Source organism: Microcebus murinus, chromosome 4 (assembly GCF_040939455.1).
Source record: "Microcebus murinus isolate Inina chromosome 4, M.murinus_Inina_mat1.0, whole genome shotgun sequence".
In the NCBI taxonomy this organism is placed as follows: domain Eukaryota; kingdom Metazoa; phylum Chordata; class Mammalia; order Primates; family Cheirogaleidae; genus Microcebus; species Microcebus murinus.
The window spans coordinates 16,229,079-16,248,619 of NC_134107.1; the positions used below are offsets into that span (position 1 = coordinate 16,229,079).

Below are 19,541 nucleotides of genomic sequence, written 5' to 3' on the forward strand. Positions count from 1 at the left end.
GAGACACTTACCGGGCAATTTTTAGCCAAGAAGCTCTGTGGGCCTGAGACCCACAGGTCTCTCTTTCTCTCTCCTCTCTCTCTCTCCTCTCTTCTCTCTCTCTCTACCCTCTCTCTCTCTATTCTCCTCTCCTCTCCTCTCCTCTCCTCTCCTCTCCTCTCCTCTCCTCTCCTCTCCTCTCCTCTCCTCTCCTCTCCTCTCCTCCCCTCCCCTCCCCTCCCCTCCCCTCCTCTTCTCTCTCTCTCTCTCTGACTTGGATTGCAGACTGACAGCTCTCCCAGCCTTCCACAGCTCCCTCCCTTTTTGTCTCACAGTCATTCTCCTAATAAATCTCTTGCACATCTAATCTAGTCTAGGAGTCTCAGAGGATCCAGGCTAAGTGAGAGAAAGTAGTTCAAGAACGATAACAAAGTCTTTGGTCTGGGGAACTGGAATAACAGAGATGTCATTTCCTGAAGGTATGCACATGTGAATGACACCCTCAGTACCCCATCTAGCTCCTCATACTGGGTATGCTACATAATTTGAAGCTCTGTTACCTAAATGGCTTTGGAAAAAGCCCTTCACAGCTTTCTGGTTAACTGTGTCTGCAGATAACCAAGGCCGTCCCTTGCTCTCCACTCCACGCTGCCAGCAGAGGGCAACAGAGGTAGCCAGGCCTGTAGAACAGGCTCCCTCAGCTGGCAATGTTGAAGATAGTGGATGCCTCTCATTTTAGGTCCTTGAGATTTCAGGTGACTTTAGCCTCCTGCAAGGTATCTAAAAGATGTTGCCTATCTTTGATTACAACTCAACTACTGGGAAACCGTGACCTCAGGATATTATGGCTAGAACACTTGCAAATGATAAAGTGAAAGGTCCAACCTGTCCAAGGAAGAGGTCTCAAAGTCGGCACTTGCAACAAATAAAAATGTCATTCCTTAAGGGTCTTGTCCTTGTGCCTCAGGCATTTCTAACCAAGGGCTGCAAACACATGGGGGATAATAAGGAGGTTTTTGATATGAATTACTTGGTTGGGGAATGGAAAGTTATAGCAATGCAAAAAAATTAACTGGAAATACCTGAAATTATAGTTTGGGGTCACCATCCCTCCTCTCTAGTGCCTACCAAGGTTCCTGGTACATAGTAAGAACTCAATAAAGATAAGTATTTGTTAAGAAATGAATGAGTCAAAATAAAGTAAAAATAGGATGTTTTCAGCTTCTTTTTATACTCTTTTGTATACTCATTACACTTAATAGTTTCCTGTGGAATGTGGAAACTTTATATACATATGCAGATTGCAATACATATTTTCTGTGATTTTGTTTCTTTACAAACAAAAGAATCAGAATGAAATTTACAGAAAAGCAAAATAAAATGATAGTGGAATTGCCTTTTCCCCTCCTCTTTTTTTTAGATTGGTAAAGCATAAACACGTTTCGCAGTATCTGCTGTTGAGAAGGGTATGGAGAAGTGGGTGCTCCTCTAGGTTACTGTCAGGAGTATACATTTATATTATGCAACCTCTGGGGGAGGCAGTGTTAGCAATCATGGTTTTAAAAAAAAAATAGACTTTAATTTTTGGACCAATTTTAGGTTTCTAGAAAAATTAGGCAGGAAGTATGCAGAATTCACATTACCCCTCTACCCCCTCGCACATACATTTCCACTGTTATTAATGTCTCACATTAGTGTGGTGCACTTGTTATAATTGATAAGCCAATATTGATATGTTATTTTTTTTTATTTTAGCATGTTATAGGGGTACAAACTCCCATAAGGTTAACCATAAGGTTAAGGTTATGTACATTGCCCTTGCCTCCCTTCCCCCCTTGAGACAGAGCTTCACGCGTGTCCACACGGTGTGCATCACACTCACTATGTATGAATATTCCCATCCCCTCCTCACCCCTCCCACCTCCCGACACCCAATGTTTTTTTTAACATTTTGGTTACATTTTATCCATTTGCTCTCCCTAGCAAGGGTTAGAGGTATGCCCTTCCCCTCCACAATGCTCACCACATCCCTCAGATGTGGGACTACCTCCCTGTCCCCCGAATCTCTTGTGAACACCACCACCATTTGAGCACCATAGTGTTAATCAGTTGGTACCAATTTGATGGCGAGTGTATGTGGAGCTCATTATTCTAATCTTGTGTCACCTCACTTTGGATAATAGACTTAAGCTCAATCCAGAATAATATAAGTGGTGCTAGCTCGCTGTCGTTTCTTAGAATTGAGTAATATTCCATTGTAAACATACACCAAATTTTAATAATCCACTCATGAATTGACAGACACTTGGGTTGTTTCCACATGCTTGCAATAGTGAATTGTGCTGCCATAAACATTTGGGTGCAGATGTCTTTATAATAGAATGTCTTATGCTCTTTTGGGTAGATGCCTAACAATGCTATTGCTGGGTCCAATGGTATTTCCATTTTTAGCTCTTTGAGCTATCTCCAAATTCTTTTCCACAAAGGTTACACTAATTTGCAGTCCCACCAGCAGTGTAAGAGTGTTCCTGTCTCTCTATATCCTCACCAGCATTTTTTATTTTGGGATTTCTTGATACAGGCCAGTCTCACTGGGGTTAGGTGATATCTCATTGTGGTTTTGATTTGCATTTCTCTAATGATTAGCGATATTGACCATTTTTTTTTATATGTTTGCTGGCCATTATTCTGTCTTCTTTAGAAAAGTTTCTGTTCATTTCCGTTGCCCATATCTTGACGGGGCTATTTGATTTTTTCTTGTTAATTCTTTTGAACTCTAGATAGATTCTTGTTATCAGACCTTTATCAGAAGTGTAGAGAGCAAATATTTTCTCCCATTCTGTAGGTTGTCTATTTGCTTTAATGATAGTTTCCTTGGCTGTGCAGAAGCTTTTTAATTTGATCAGATCCCATTTGTTTATTTTTGTTACTGTGGTAATTGCTTTAGGGGCCTTCTTCAAGAATTCTTTGCCTAGGCCAATGTCTGAAAGGGTTTCCCCAACATCTTCTAGGATTCTTAAAGTTTCATGTCTTAGGTTTAAGCCTGTTAACCATCTTGAGTGGATTTTTGTGAGAGGTGAAAGGTAGGGATCCTGATTCATTCTTCTGCATGTAGCTATCCAGTTTTCCCAGCACCATTTATTGAAGAGAGATTCTTTTCCCCATTGTATATTTTTGTCTGCTTTATCAAAGATTAGGTTACCGCCCATATGCAGATGGTTTCATCTCTGGAATCTCAGTCCTATTTCAAATATCGATGCTTCTGTTCTTGTGCCAGTGCCAGGCTGATTTAATTATTATTGCTTTATAGTATAGTTTGAACTCAGGAAGACTGATGCCTCCCAGTTTGTTTTTTTTACTTACGATTGCTTTGGCTATACAAGGCTTTTTTCTGGTTCCATACAAAGTGAAGAATTATTTTTTTTAGATCTGTAAAGAATGCTGGTGGGGATTGCATTAATTCTATACATCACTTTAGGTAATAATTTTGATAGGGATTGCATTAATTCCATACATCACTTTAGGTAATATTGATATTTTAACGCTATTGATTCTACCAATCCATGAAAAAGGTAGATTTTTCTATCTGTTTACATTTTCTACAAGAAATCATGTTTTGATGGGGAGAAATTTTGCTGAAAATACACAAAGCTTTTTAGATCATGGATATTTGATCTGTGTCCACAGACTTCCCAGGGGGTTATTTAAATTCAAAGAATCTCTGAATTTGAAGAGAAGAAAAATTATATCTTTACTTTTGTTAACTTTGAAACATAATTTAGGATTTTTTCAATTATGAATGAATGCACCAAACTACAGTAGATTTGCATTATTTCTGACTTTTTCGTGAATAGTAATGAGACAATTTCATATCTGATTACAGTTTCTGAAGATAATTGAAACATCATTTATATTTATCATATGGGAAGCATTTAATTTATTATTATATAATGAATAATTACATTCATTAGAAGACTTTGCAGCTAGATATTAGTATTTAATGAATTAATCATCTTAAAAATATTTGCATAACTGTATTTCAATATAATTTTGTTTCCTTCATAATCCTAGTGTTTTATTAATTTAGTAATTCATAACTTATGATCCTGAGAAAGGGTCTATAGGCCTCACCAGACTGCCAGGAGGCCCACTGCACAAAAGAGTTTAAAAGTTATGCTTTAAAGGGGCTCAATAGTCAACTAATGGCTGGCTTTTAATTATATAGAGAAAGCCTCAGGAAGGAAAAAACTTAGCCATAGCTGGTGATAGTGAGAAAAGGCCCCAATGCACTCTCTCACTAGGTTTTTTTGTTTTCAAAGCAATTTGGAGGTTGCAGATTTTATTTTGAATTTAATTAGCACTCACTGCTAATTTTCTAACAGTATAATTAAGGTCGTATTTCTCTAATTGTTAAAGTAAAACATAAAAGAGCATCTTTGGACACTCCCACGGGTGAAATAAGAAACCCAGCACAATTAATGCCAACTGAATGCCCAGACCATTTTTTTTCTATAACTCAAGTATGAGATTTTGGACCCAGATTATTACTGTAATTTTTTTTTAACATTACATTATCTTCTTAGTCAAGAATTACTTTTTGTCATTCATTCTATTTTATTATCATATTTAAAACACTTCCTTAGGCTTCATTCTGTATTTCACTGGTTTCAATACTCATCTCTTTTCTAGAGTGTACCAATTCTTGATGTCTTTATTTTTATTCACTTCTCATTTAACTGAAGATACCATCATTCAAATTTTCAATTAGGGTGCCCAAGTGATACACTTCCAGAATGAATGCACCTTTAAGGAGGCCTTCCTGCAAACATCACACATGAAAATTTTGAGTGTGGGCTTTGGAGTCAGACTTCCTGGGCTAGAATCTCATCTCTTCCCCAATGGACGTTGAAAAAGTTGCTTTATCTGTCAGGCCTCTGCTTAATTATCCATTCAGTGGGAATAACCATTGCTCTTACTCTCTCACGGTTCTTATGAAGAGTGTGTGATATCTGTAAAGTGCTTAGACAGTACCTTGCCTATTAATTACTGAAACATTTTTGGCTAATTATAACTATTATTATGAATACTTTTGATTTTCCCAATTTCACTTTTTTTTCAAACCATCTTACCATCAGTGAATGTTTTTAAAACTCTGCTCTCATAAAAAATGTTTTCCTCCTCCTGTGTTTGGATGTGTGTACTTTCTGCATTAGATGCCCGTTATTTAATTTGTTCTTCTCTATTTCGCCAGTGTCTGGCTGTAAGCCTGCCCTGTCTTGCATAACTATCCTCTTGTGTTCTCTTGACTGTTGATTCTTTTTAGCTCTTTTTTTTATTGATCTGCACAATAGTTGGCAGAACATGAATGTAAGGAGATATGAAGAGTAGGGAGTTCACATTATAGAAATGTTTGAGAGAGAGACTCTTACTTATACCCCACTGTCTCTGAGTATGGATGTCTACACCAAATTTCCCAGCCTACTTAAACATGAGCATCAAAGAACCCCCATTCCAGGAAACTTAGAAGACTACCGAGGATCATTAACACACACTCCTCCACACCCTGCTCACAGCACATTTGATCATATGATCAATAAATGGCATATCTGGTCAATTGGGGAAAAGCCATTTGCAACCTTTTGCGAACAATTCATGCTGTCTGGTGCTTGTCCAATGGCTGGATTTCAGGCAAGGGATGACAAACCACAATGCCATCGACCAGGAGGGACAACCCAGGGTAGAGTTACATACTCCGAGTCTGACCCTGATGGGGAACCACATGAGATTAACCTCCCCAGAGACAGGCCTGAAGCATTATCCTGGAGCAAGTACCTCAGCGGGGCTTTTCTTTCACCCCAGCTCATTTTCAACATGCCCTAGCAGTTTCCTGCACTCTGGCAGGGTCCGAGACAGGTGCTCTGGGATATGAGGCTGCAGAGCCACCCGCTCTCTTCCTGCACCTGCAGAGTCGTTTTGAAGGCTTATGTGCACCACACCTGGTTTGCAGTTCTTCATGCCTGCAGGTTCTGTCCTGGGCAACTGAGGCCCGAGAAGAAAAGTCTGACTCCCTATATTATCCTTATAAACCGTGGCTCCACTCCCACCCCACAGGGACACACCGGAAGCTGAACTCCCAAGACAGTTTGCCACCTGCCCAAGTGAAGAGAGCACCCGACAGGTGTCCTATCAAACCTCATGTATTGGCACATCTGTCGGGACACTTTCATAAAACCCCCTTCTCCTAAAAATCACATATAGGCTTCTGTGAGGATCCTACTGACATGGAAATCTCTTCTCTTTAAGTGTATTTGCCCCACTACCAAATAATCTGACAATATCCCGTACGTGGTCAGGAAGTAAGTTCCACACCTGCTCTTTACAGATTGGAAGCCACCAAGGGGTAAATCAATATTTAGGAACAAACTATCCTCTCCACAGCCCATGGCCATAAACCACTATATCTCTTTCCAGTCCTTCAGACACCAGACAACCCATGTGCTCCTTGCTCTTCCTGGGCTCCCTCTCAGTTAAGCGTCTGGATGTGCTGCTGTCAGATGTTGCCCATCCTGGGGTTAAAAGCTTTAACCCAGGAGTCAAAAACTTGTTGAGTCTGCCTGGATCATAATATGAAGCTACTGTGAATGTGTGCATGCAGGAAAGGGCCTGTATTCCTCGTCCCTTTAGTCTGACTATCAGTTTGCACATGTAAGAGGCTTCCAAAACTCCTGTGCAATATTGAGAAAGCTTTGAATATTGGACCTCAGGCCAATTCTTTAATAATGCTAAAGCCCAATTCTGCCCAATACTTTCTCCTTGAGTATTTTTAAGTAACTCACTCCAGTTCTTTGTATCTTTATTTAATCTCCCATCAGCTGACTATTACTTGTAAATTTAAATAATACAATGTGGGTGAAAGCATTTTGCAAACTGTCAAGGGCTTCTGAAGTGTAAGTTGTTTCTACTGTCCGACCAAATCTATCTCCATGCTTAATGATAAAAGCATTGGACACGGTTCATTGGATTTGGTGATGATTTCTTGGAAGTGACAGCAAAAGCACAGGTAACAAAAAAAAAATACTTATATTTTTTTATATAATATATAATATATAATATATCAATATATTATATGATATAATATAAAAATTATTATATCAAAATTTTAAAGTTCTATGCATCAATAAACACAATCAACAGAATGAAAAGGCAACCCAGAGAACAGGAGAAAATATTTTCAAATCACAGATTTGATAATGGGTTTATATTCAGAATATATAAATAAACCCTACTAATGAACAACAACAAAAAATAACTAGCAAACCGTTTAAAAAATGGACAAAGGACTTGAATAGGAACTTCTCCAAAGATATACAAAAGACCCATAAGCACATAAAAGATGCTCAACATCACTCATCATTAGAGACATGCAAATAAAAACTACAATAAGAAACCATCTCTTACCCATTAGGATGGCTACTATAAAAAACAAACAAACAAAAACCCACAGAAAATAACAAGTATGGATGAGGATGTAGAGCAATCAAAACCCTTGTGCAATATAAAAAGGTGCAGCCACTAAGAAAAATAGTATGGAGGTTCCTCAAAAAATTAAAAATAGAACTAAATTATGACCCAGCAATTTCACTTCTGAATAGATACCACAAAGAATTAAAAGCAGAGTCTCAAAAAGGTATTTGTACACCTATGTTCATGGCAGCTTTACTCATAATAGACAAAAGGTGGAAGAAACCCAAGTGTCCATGGATGGATGCATGGCTAAACAAAATGCAGTATGTACATTCAATAAAATTTTATTCAACTGTAAAAAGAAATAAAATTCTGGCACATGCTACAACATGGATGAACCTTGAGGACATTATGCTAACCGAAGTAAGCCAATCAAAAAAAGACAAATATTGCATGATTCCACTTATATGTGGTGCCTACAGTAGTCAAATTCATAGAGACAAAGTATTAATAGAATGGTGTTTGCCAGGGGCTGGAGGAAAGGAGAAGTGGAGAGTTGTTGTTTAATAAGTATAGAAATATAGTTTTACAAGATATAATGTATCTGGGAGACTTCATGAAATGTCAACATACTTAACACTATAGAACTGTACACTTAAAATTGGTCAAGACAGTAAGTTTTATGTTATCTGTATTTTACCACAATAAAAAAAAATTTTTAATGTCAGAATAAGGCAGCTGAAATAAACAATACATTGCGCAATAGATCTCTTTACCTTCACCCAAAATAGAAAAAAAGAAGCATTGACCTAGGGTTCCCAATCCCACCTGGCTCTGCCACTACCTTGGGGAGGTGACAATAATAACGGCTAACCTTAATGGTATGCTTACTGTGTGCCAGATATCAAAAAATGTATTATCCCATTTAATGTTTACAGCAGGAAGTACTATTATGTTTCCCCATGATACAGATCAGGAAACTGGGGCAAAAGGAAGTTAAGAAAGCTGCCCAAGGGCTTACAGCTAATAAGTGAGTGGCAAAGCCAGGATTCAAACTCTGCAGGCTGACTCTAGGGCTGCACTTATAACCATCGTACTACCTACAGGATGGCTGGGAGCCCAGGTTCTACACGGCAACGTCACCACTTCCTTCACCCACACACACCAAAATCCAGAGGTTTTCACATCTTAGACCTAAAGGAAGTTAAGTTCAGCTACAACCATAAATACAGTCATTTTTTTTAAAACATCACATCCTCTTCAACAAATAATACATGTGTTGTTTCCTTTTATCAATCCTTCCCCTCCACACTGCTTTTCCCCTTCTCTAATCATCCTAGACACATGGAGCATGAGAGAGAGAGGAAAGAGTACCAGGTCTGAAGTTGCACAAATCTGATGGAACTCCATGACTTACTAGCAAGTGACTTGTCTCTAAGCCTCAGTTTTATCAACTCTAAAATAAGGATAATAGGATCGGCTTCGACAGGTAGTTTTAAAAATTAAATAGGATGATATCCTAAATGTCTAGCATAGGTAGTTGAAATTTAATAGGGGTGGTTAAATGATAATATAATTATTATATTAGCAATAATTATTATTACTTAAGTGGTTCAATATTCCTGAACCATTTGAAGATTTGTCAGGTGACAATAAAAGGTAGAATTTTTCCTTATGGCTCCAAAACTGAGAATGGAACATGAGATCACCAGGGAGACCAATTTCTGCTAAGCAGAAAGCAAACCTTTCTACTAGTCAGAGCAGATGAAGGGCAGATTGGGTCGCCTTTGAAGGTAGCAAGTTCCCTGTAACTCAAGCTGTTCAAGCAGACACCACTTGGTGACACCACATGCTGCACACAGACTCCAACCCTGGCAGCCCTTAGAGTCTATGAATTTATTTCAAGATTTATCCACAACCATACAATGATCTGATGCCCTCTCCCAGTGTTCTGATCCTCCCTATTCTTTGGGCTGCTTCAGGTTTTTGTACAATCTTCCACGTAAACCAGAGGATGAAGCCCCAGATGCTGGAGGACAGGTGGCCTAATTTTAACAAAGCCATCATCCAGCCACGAGAACAGGTAGGAGTGACTGTTCTCTTTTAGGACCTACTCATTCCTTGTGATATTTATGTCAAAGCCGAGAGCAACAGGTTTTCTGTTCACATAGACTTCCCAGTGTTTGAAGTCCAACCTTTTTCCTTTTCTTTTCCTAATTCATCCAGCAGATGATAGATGACTTTGATCACTACACCAACACTTACCTGGATAAGAACCCAGGGGATTTACAAAAGGTTTTTGGCTTGCCAGGGACCATCAACTGGAAACAACATTTGCAGATTCAAGGTGAGGGCATTTTTGGGGTCCTTTGTGGGAAACTGATGGATGGGTCTGATGGGAGAGCACAACCTTTGGTAAGCAAGGTGGAGTGAAATTCTGCTTATAGTCTGTCTCATGAATAACTTCTCTGCTGGAACACTATGCTGATCACTCTCGGTCTAAGCCCTATCGACCCCTCAAGCTTTAGCTGAAAGCTCACTTTCTAAGCAGCCTAAGGAGTGTAGAGACTAAGTCCAAACGCTGTGGCAGATCCTGAATGAGCAGCCACTGGAGGTTGCAAGCTAACTACACTCCTCGCAACATTTCTCTGTTGCAGAAAGACATGCGCATTCTGCCACAACTTGGGCCACTCTAAATGCTTTGAATGCGAATATTTTTTTCTTCCTTGGAATCATTTCTTTTGAATGGATTCCCAGACACGAAGAGACACTGAGTTAAAAAGGGAACATGCACAAAATCATGCTTCCTATACTGCCCTTCACAGCGACTTTGCTCAATGAGTGAGTGTATCAGTTTTCCTGCTCCTTTTTGAGTTAACTCCACATACGGAGCACCAGGCTGTACAGTAAATTATGCACAGCATACGCAGCTGGCGCAGGCAGGAGTTGAAAGTAGACACTGACGCCCCCACTTGTAAATACTTCTGGCATGCCACATAAGGCAGAGGAGACTTATGTCCTGGGCATATTGTGCCAGAGGCAGAAATAGTCATCTGGTTTCACAAAACAGCTGGCAAAGCGATGATGTCTCTGTGATCCACTTAAAACTCTGGAGTCTCTCCTGTAGGCAATGCCTTTGTCTGCACTGCCCCCTGCTGGCCAGTGATGCCGACACTGTGAGCAGCTCCCGGCCTCCAGTGCAAAATCAACTGCTCACCCCTAATTTTATCCTCACCATTGGCTTTTAACACAGGCGGAAAAGTATGGTCATGGGTAACAACTTAGTCAACAGGGTGCACCCATAAACCGAGAAGGTTGAATGCCCCCCTCCACTTTTTCCCCTTATTCTTGCTCCTGTGTTTATACCCTCGTATTTCCTTAATACAGCAGTTAACCCCATCTCCATTGGATAAACTCTAAACTGGGCAACTTTAAGGATTAAAGCTATTACCCCTTCCCTGGACAGTAGTTTTATCTTTGTATGCAGCACATTCGATCTACCGGGAGTAATCATATATCACAAATCTTTCTGACCCTCAGTGAAAGAGTAGTTTTTCCTAAATTGCTGGTCTCGCCCCAAAAGGCCCATTGGCCATAAAATATATGGAATTCATAGAATACACTTCAAGGGGAGGCAAGACGAGATGGAAAGTTCCATTCAGGGATTGGATATCTTCTGTTTGACTTCAGTAGGGAACTTCCAGCTGTGGAATGAGAAGGTAGTGGGACAGTGCAACAAGCTTCCTGAAGAAGTGGCTTCTGAAATGGGCCTTGAAATTGGGTGTCTGGTTATCTACTGCTGCATAATAAACCGCCACAAAATGCGGTGGTCTGAAACGACCATCCTTTCACCCTCACTGTTCTGGGGTTTGATGGGGCTCAGCAGGGCACCCCTTGTGTTGCATGGCTGGGAGCTCGGTGGGGCTTGAATGTCCAAAATGGCTCATTTTCATACCTAGCACCTATGCGAGGACAGCATGCAGGCTGCGGTCGGCCAGGACGGTGGCAGAGCTGTGCTCCTCTTTCTCTTCGATAGTTTTATGATCTCTCCCTCTCTGTGTGGCCTCTCCAGCAGAGAAGCCAACTGGCTCAGGTTCCCAGAAGCTGCAAACTCCCAGGCTGTCTAGGTGTAGAAATGGCTTCACATCTGCCATATTGAACCTGTTAAAGTGAGTCACAGGCCCAGTGCAAATTCACTATGGGACAGGACTTCTCAGGAGCATGAATCCTGGTCAAATGGGGACTACCTTCGGAGACTAGTTACAATACAGGTAATAAAAAGATACTGAGCTGTAGGAGAAGGATGAGCAGGGTGTAAAGCACGAACAAAAGCACAAAACCAATCAAATGTAAGAAAATGGACTAGTTTAAAATGTAGGGTTTGTGACTTCTAATTCCAAAATGGCAGCATCAAAGCAGGCTGGCTTCGCTCTCCCCAACAGAAAACCAAAAACAAATACACAGCACTGAGATTCTCACTAACAATATCCCAGAACTCAAGTATGAAAAGGGGCAGTTTTAAAGGCCACAAAGAAGCCAAAAAAAACTCCAAGCAGACAGTATGAGAATTGGACTCCCATATCCATGACGCCTCTCCTCCCAATCTGCCCAGCACCAACTGTGTGGAAAATTTCCCCTAGAACGACCATTCCTACGCTGAAAAAGTGAGATTGAGCTGGACAACCAGTTGCCTTACAATCTTGGGTTCCCTGGCAGGAGACCTGTCCCTGCCTCAACCCCTGGGAAGTATCAGGAGAGCCTGAAGGGAGAAATATCCCTAAGGACAGCCAGAGACAAAGGGAGAAAAGAGGACGCCCATGCCCAGGCCTGAAAACTCTGCTCTGTAACTCAGCCTAAGGGGACAACAAAATCAGAGTGGCTTCTCAGCAGTACTACGCTATAGGAGGTTTGTTCCTTAGGGCCGCCTGAGCACAAACCTCTATGCAGATTTCCCATACTACCTAGATAATCCCTTTGCAACCACCTGCATTCCAGACAGAAGCACTGGATTTACTGGAACTGAGGCAAACCTGGCCTTCAGGCCCCATCTAGTGCCAAAAAGGAGGCAACAACCTAGAGGAGATAAAAAGAAACAAATAAAATAATAGGTAACTTACAAAGAATCTGTAAGCAAACATGTCCAATAAAAGCCAAAACAAGTCAGATAGAAAAGGCCAAAATAAATAACTAATCCTTCAATGCAAATATATAGATGTACATCCATAAGAAACAACAAAAAGGCAACCACAACCTCCCCAAATAAACAAAGCAAGTGACGGACACTAACAAGATGGTGAACTGTGAACACTCCGACCAAGAATTTGAAATAGCAGTTTTAAGGAAACTCAGTAATCTCCAAGATAACATAGAAAATCAATAATCTGGCAACAGCCTTCTCAATGGAAACCATGCCAGGAATAAAAGGAACAGCATTTTTGAAGTGCTAAAAGAAAACACCTGTCATCCAAGAACATGGTGTCCAGCAAAGCTATCCTTCAAATATGAAAAAGAGATAAAGTCTTTCCCACTTTAACAAAATCTGAGTGAATCTACCACCACCAGATCCGTCTTACAAGAAATGTTAACAGGAGTTGTCCAACTGGGAAGGAAAAAAGAAAACCCAAAACACTAACAATGTAAAAAGAAAACATTTGGAGGTGGAAAACTCACTGGTAAAATTAAGATAAACCCAGATACTCTAAATCTGTAATTGTGGTTTGCAAGCCACTCATAACTCTGACATGAAGTCCAAAAGACAAATCTGCCAAAACCAATAATACTTATATCAATCTCTTAAGAGAAAATGTAAAAATAAGTAAACTGAGACAATATAAAGCCAAAATGGGGGTAGGGGTGGAGTTAAAGTGTAGGGGTTTTTTTTTGTTTGTTTGTTTTTTCTTTGTTTATTTTTTCTATTATTTTCTTGGTGATCTAAGATAAATTTTAACCTCCTTAACACTTGCTGGGGACCCTGAATGTTAGGCACAGCACTTTTGGACTTAATTTTGTCCAGTAGTTCTCAAATCTCACCATGCTACAGACCCTTAGGGACTGTCAAATGCTATTTCCCCAGTACAAACTGAACATCATCTCAGAGAGATTTAGCAGTGTCTCAGAAGGCCAGGTTAGAATTTATGTAGAATTGGACAGCTGGGTTAAGGCAGTTAGTTCCCTCACTAGAAAGAGGGGAAGTTCTTGAATGGAATTGGGTTAAGTATCACAACACAATAGCCTAAGGATGGCGGGGAAAGCAAGGTAAGGCAAGGGATCCCATAATCTGAGGGCACAAACTGTTGATGCTTTTCATTGAAGAGTTGATGGATATTCTGGAAAATTCCTGTGATGAATAGTCAAGTCATTTGTTTGGGCAAGAGTGTCCTGAAATAGTGAAGTTATGCTAATGAAGACAATGGAATAGTAATGTCATGTTAATGTGGACAGTAAGCTCTACAAGGTGTAGGTAGTTTGGTTCTTAGAACTTACCTTCTAAGGTTCTGATTCAATGAAATCCAAGAAACCTCTATTTTAAGAGGCTTACTTGGGAATCAATTCTATAAACAATGAGCCACTGCAGGTCTTTGTCTAAGTGGTTGGTTAGTTGTCCCAGCTGTCCCTTGGGAGGTGGAGATACTTGTGGGGAGGTTATAATATCGTCCAGAGAAGATATAATGATGCTATGAATTATGAGTTCAGAGGACACAGGTTAACTCATGATGCTGGTCAGGGCTTTTCTCTGTATCCATCTCTCCCTTCCAGCTTTCTTCATCTCTTTGATGGTTCTGGGTCTTCTCAAAGCTAACATACTGAGAATATGTATGTCCATTATCAGGTGGGGCAGACCCGTGAGAAATCCTTGAAAAAAAAATATCATAAGAAAGGCGAGGAGACTGCACGAAGCAGGGATTTCCAGGTCCCTGGAAGAGGGAAGGAGGGACCTGGTAGTTTCTTTAAGCCTACAGGTTCCTTGGTCAGGTGATCCTTTCATGTGTATGGTGGGGTGGGGATGGGGGTGCACACAGAGGGAATAGGGATTATTTAGAGGTTCAACTCAGAATCCCCCTAGGGTTGAACTGAGGATGAGAAAGGCCTCCAGACCCCATGAGGGATTCAGGATCCCTGGGCTACCCTTGACATTGAATTATAAGCCCACCAGACTAAAAGTCCCTCAGACCCCTCAGCCTTATCTGATTCTTAATTGGTATAATCTTAGCTAAATTACTCTTTGTTCCTCTTCTCCTCACATTCACAGATGTTTACGGAATAAAAGGCAAAGGAGATTAAGTCACTTGCCCAAGGTCACAGAACCACGAAGTACAGAACTATATACCAAATCCAGTTCTGTTGAACTGTAACAAACTCCCTCGTTCTGCTTCTTTCCTTTTCCATTATTGCCTCTTCCCCTTTTACTGGGTCTGGATTTTAAAAATGCATAGACAGATAATGCTCCAGTTAATAGCACTGTGCTTCTATTGAAGGAAGTTTCTTTCTTCCTTTGTGGTATTATTTGAGGTCACTTTGCATCCTCATTCATTCATTCATGAATTCCTTCCTAACCATGCACTGAAAGACAGGTACGGTATGAAATGACACCCCTACATGCAGGGCCAATGTTTAGCCAGTAACCTCAGGAAGGTCATTCACAGCCAGTGTTAGTTCTGATTGGCTGGTTCTGTAACTTGCAGGGTATTAAGTACTTTGACCTTGCCTATCTGCCATAATAACTGTCTGCATTTGTGTCCCCTGGGATGCTCAATTAGAATGCACATGGCCCAGCCAGGCACCGTGGCTCACGCCTATAATCCTAGCACTCTGGGAGGCCGAGGTGGGCGGATTGCTCCAGGTTAGGAGTTCGAAACCAGCCTGAGCAAGAGTGAGACCCCCGTCTCTACTATAAATAGAAAGAAATTAATTGGCCAACTAATATATATAGAAAAAATTAGCCAGGCATGGTGGCACATACCTGTAGTCCCAGCTACTCGGGAGGCTGAGGCAGTAGGATTGCTTGAGCCCAGGAGCTGGAGGTTGCTGTGAGCTAGGCTGACGTCACGGCACTCACTCTAGCCTGGGCAACAAAGCGAGACTCTGTCTCAAAAAAAAAAACAAAAAAGAATGCACATGGCCCAAGAGAGGGAGGTAGGTAAGGTGGGAGGTAGAATAGACATGGGACTCCCTTCAAGAGATTCAGGTCCAGGTCCATCCTTGTTCCAATCTACCTTTGAGTGGCCTTGCACATATAACTTCCTTTTATTTGGGAATCAACTTCTTCATGGGTAAAAGTGTGTGTGGCCTGGTAACCGTTTTTGTAAAAGAAAATGGTATGTGTCATTGTGTCTGGGTAGATGCATTCACGCATGGAAACATAACTGGAAAAATAAACACCTACCTGTTTACAGTGCTCATCTCTGGAAAGCACAACTGGGTGAGAAGTCTTTTTTATTTTATATAACCTCTTTACTCTTTTAATTTTCCATAACAAGCATGCATTGTAATCTTTTTTAAGTTAATAGCTAAAAAGTCCTGTTTGTTCCTGTTTTACAGGAAGTCATGCTTCTTATCCAAGGTCACACAGGGCCTTGGCATCTGACTGTAAAGCCTGTCCTGCCTACATGGTCCTCATGCTGCCTCTGAACAATTGGGGGATGTGCGCGCTGGGCACCAAGTGACCCCTCCCAATCACCGGGCTCAGCAAGTGCTGCCCAGGGCTGGTTACAAAACATCCTCACAGAATTTTCCTTGCCCTCCTCCCACTGGTATGTTATCCATATCGGCAAATGCTTCACCACCATTCGGCCAAAGCATGTTTATTTTCTCTTGTATTCACCGCTATGAAATGCCCCCCAAACCTGCCCCAGGTCCTGAGAAAGAGCTAGAACCAAACATGATGAATCCCCAGACTCCTTTGGATTTAAATGCCATGACGTTAAAAAAAAAAAAAAAAAAAAAAAAAAAAAAGAGAGAGAGAAAATTAAATAAAAAGAGGAAAATATATTAGCTGTGGAAAGTGGAAAAAAATATATATTATGTAATGCCATGAAGTGCTTGTCCCTAGGTTAAGAGGTTAGGAAACTCAGCGGGATGTGGGAAGCAGCATCATCACTTGTCCCTGTCCTAGGAAGGACCAAGAGGGAGAAAAAAAATTGTGTTGTTTTCTCAGAGAAAAGCCTTCTTTCCAGGAAATAATCCATCCCAGATTACCTTTTGATAAATCATCACATTTTAAATAAGAGAGTATAAACATAGAGATTGGATGCATTGGATTGAAAGAGCACTAACCGGGCTTTGGTTCCAGACAAAGCTGGGTACAAATCCAGACCTTGAACAAGTCACCCAACCCACTTCTCTGAAAGAACAGCCTGTTTGGTGCCAGGCACTTGGCTGGACATTTTACATCTATCTGCTCAAGCCTGAGCAGGTTTGTATTGTTCTTATGTATTGTCCTGTAACAGATGAGGAGAGTGAGACTCAGGGAAGAAAGCCATAAGAGCGTGAGGGCTCAACTGATGACACGACAGAGCCCAGATTCCAATTCAGATCTTGAGAAGTCAAGCACAGCCCCCATTCCTCCGGATGGTGCTGACTCTCCCAGCACATGGTGGGAGAGAAGACTTCTGTTCTGAGCACACTGCTGCAATGAGCTCTACCCAGGAGTCACCTACATGCCCTTTCCGTGAGCCTTCTTTAACTGCAAATGTCCCAAGAGGGATAAAAACCAAGACCCTGAGAGTGAATAGGAAGGGGAAACACCAAGCACAGATCAGTGAATGGAAACTGTGCTTTGGCATCAAATGAAATGGGATTCAGATGTCAGCTCTGTGTTGTACAAACTGTGACCTTGGGCACTTTACCTGACTTCTGTAGGGCTGTTTCCTAATGTGTAAAAGGAGAATGGTGAGAGGTTAAAATGGGATTATAAAGCACCTAGTCCAGAGGCTCATTCAGAGCAGTTGCTGGTCTCGGGAACAAGGAAAATCCTTGGGTCCCAGAGTGTTTGTGGAGTTTACTGAGACGCCCTAGAGACACTCTGCCTTGCCCATGCAGCAGGTCTCCGGGACATTGATATAGCCACCCCTCATGTCTTACAGCTGCCCTGATCCTGCACCAGCACAGAAAGACCATCCTTTCTGGCATATCTGCTGAAGGCCCACAAGGAAATCAGCCTGGAGTGAGTGTGACCTCCCAGCCACCACACCCCACAGGTTGGCTGGGCAGAGGAGAGAGGGTCCCAGCTCTCCAGCGCTGGAAGGTAAGCACATTCCTGGCTGTGCTCCTGGGCCAGTTCCTTGGCCAGTCTCAGCCTTACTTTTATTTGCAAATTGCAATAGCAGGACCGTATCTGCAGCCTGTGACAAGGATCAAGTGAAAAACTAAAATATTAGGTGTTTGATAAATGTGAACATTTGGTTTTCTTCGTAGAACTGAGGTCCGAGGGCCCTGGGACAATATGCATTTGACCAGCCTAGTTCTTCCCTCCCTGGCCCAGCCCAAAGCCTGGAATCTGTCCCAGTTTCACTCCCCTGGATGCTTCTGACAAAGGACGTCCTTGTTATTCTTTTTCTGAAGACTTCAAGGACAGCAGCCTGGGAGGGGACTGCTCGTTGAGAGGAGCCCTTCGTCGGGGCCGAGTCACTACCCAGTTGCTGGACATACTTTAGCTCCCAGGCCTTGGACTTCCCCTCCGCCACCCCAGCCATGGAGAAGACGTGGGACAACAGGCTGCCAAAGTGAAGCTCTCCTCCAGCCATGGCCCTGTGCCTTGCGCTCCTACTGGTTCTGCTCTAGGCTGGGCGTGGAGGGATAGGGGACATTGGGATGCCCGGGTACCAAGGCTGCAGGCAGGCACCGAACGTGCTGATGCTGGGGGCACTGCTGCCGGCAGCTGGGACAACCTGTGCAAGGTAGAGCTGGGGCTGCCGCGCAACTACTCTCCAATACCTCACCATGAAGGACACAGACTACCTCATCTCAGACCACGTGCACGTGGTGCCCTGTTGGGAGAGCTTCATAGAGACCCCTGTGGAGCTCACCGACCACTGGCTCAACTACCCCAACCTCTGGGTGGCCTCTGTCAGCATGGACCTCTCCTCCCTCTCCCTTCTCAATGGCTCTCGGCCGACAGCCAGAACGTCCAGGCATACAACCTGTTGTACCAGACCGTCGAGGCCAGGGAGCAGGTCCGCCACAGCATCTACTCTGGGAAGACCCCTGACTTCCAGCTCTCTTTCTGGCAGAAGACGCCAACCCACCGGAACCACCTGAAGAACAATCAGACCAACGAGGCCGAGTACCTGGCAGAGATGCTTGTGCTGAGGTATGGCACGCACGTCCTCACCCACGTGGAGGCTGGGGCCACCTTGGTGCAAGAGGACCAGGTGAGGCGGGAGCTGGTGGACAGTCAGGCCCAAGAGAAGAGCCACGTCACAGCAGCTGCTGGACGTGTTCTTCCGCACGGTCAACGCCGCCGGGAGCGGCCACCTGGCAGGTACCGAGCCACGACTCTGGGACTGCATGCGGACAACGGTGGGCTCCACGACGCACAGCCAGCGCTGCAGGCCCGACTACTGGGGGCAACGCCCGCCACTGTGCGCCGCGCCATCCCCGCTACTATGCGGTCAGCGCACATCCAGGCTGTGCGCCCACCTTCAACCCCGGGCCGACGTGGACGCTGGCTCCTGAGCAGGTGGCGGATATGCCAACTCGGCGTGGGGGGCGTCTTCCGGGGGCAGACGCCGAGTTCCGGCTGGGCGCTGGGGCCCGTGCCAGGCCTGCGCGATCCCGAACCTGCCAACTGCAGGGCCACGCCAGCGCGCTGCGCGACACATTGAAGACGTGGAGCGAGCCGGCCTTGAGTCCGGCAGCAGCATCGGAAGCGCTGGAGCGCCGGCTCTTCTTCCCTGCGGCCAGACCTTGCGGGCAGTACGGGAGTGCCCGCGCGGCCCCTCGCCTGCCACTTTGGACTTGCTCTTTGGAGCTTTGGAGGCCGCCGTAGCCCCAGCAGCTTCAACCTGCTCACCAGGGCCCAGTCCTGACCCCCTGCTTCTACCCACTGGCACTCTTTGGCGACCATGAGATGCGCCTCAGCAGCGACTTAGAGCTGGGTG

The 19,541-nt window shown here is 43.1% G+C and overlaps 1 long non-coding RNA gene across 1 annotated transcript; it reads right to left on the bottom strand.

Moving 5' to 3' along the window:
- Window positions 1-13,739: 13,739 nt before the first annotated feature.
- Window positions 13,740-18,994, bottom strand: LOC142870453 (uncharacterized). Its single transcript, XR_012918826.1, has 3 exons — window positions 18,729-18,994; window positions 15,404-15,505; window positions 13,740-14,295 (listed from the first exon to the last, which is right to left on the bottom strand). It is a non-coding gene; the product is annotated as an uncharacterized LOC142870453 (long non-coding RNA).
- Window positions 18,995-19,541: the final 547 nt, after the last annotated feature.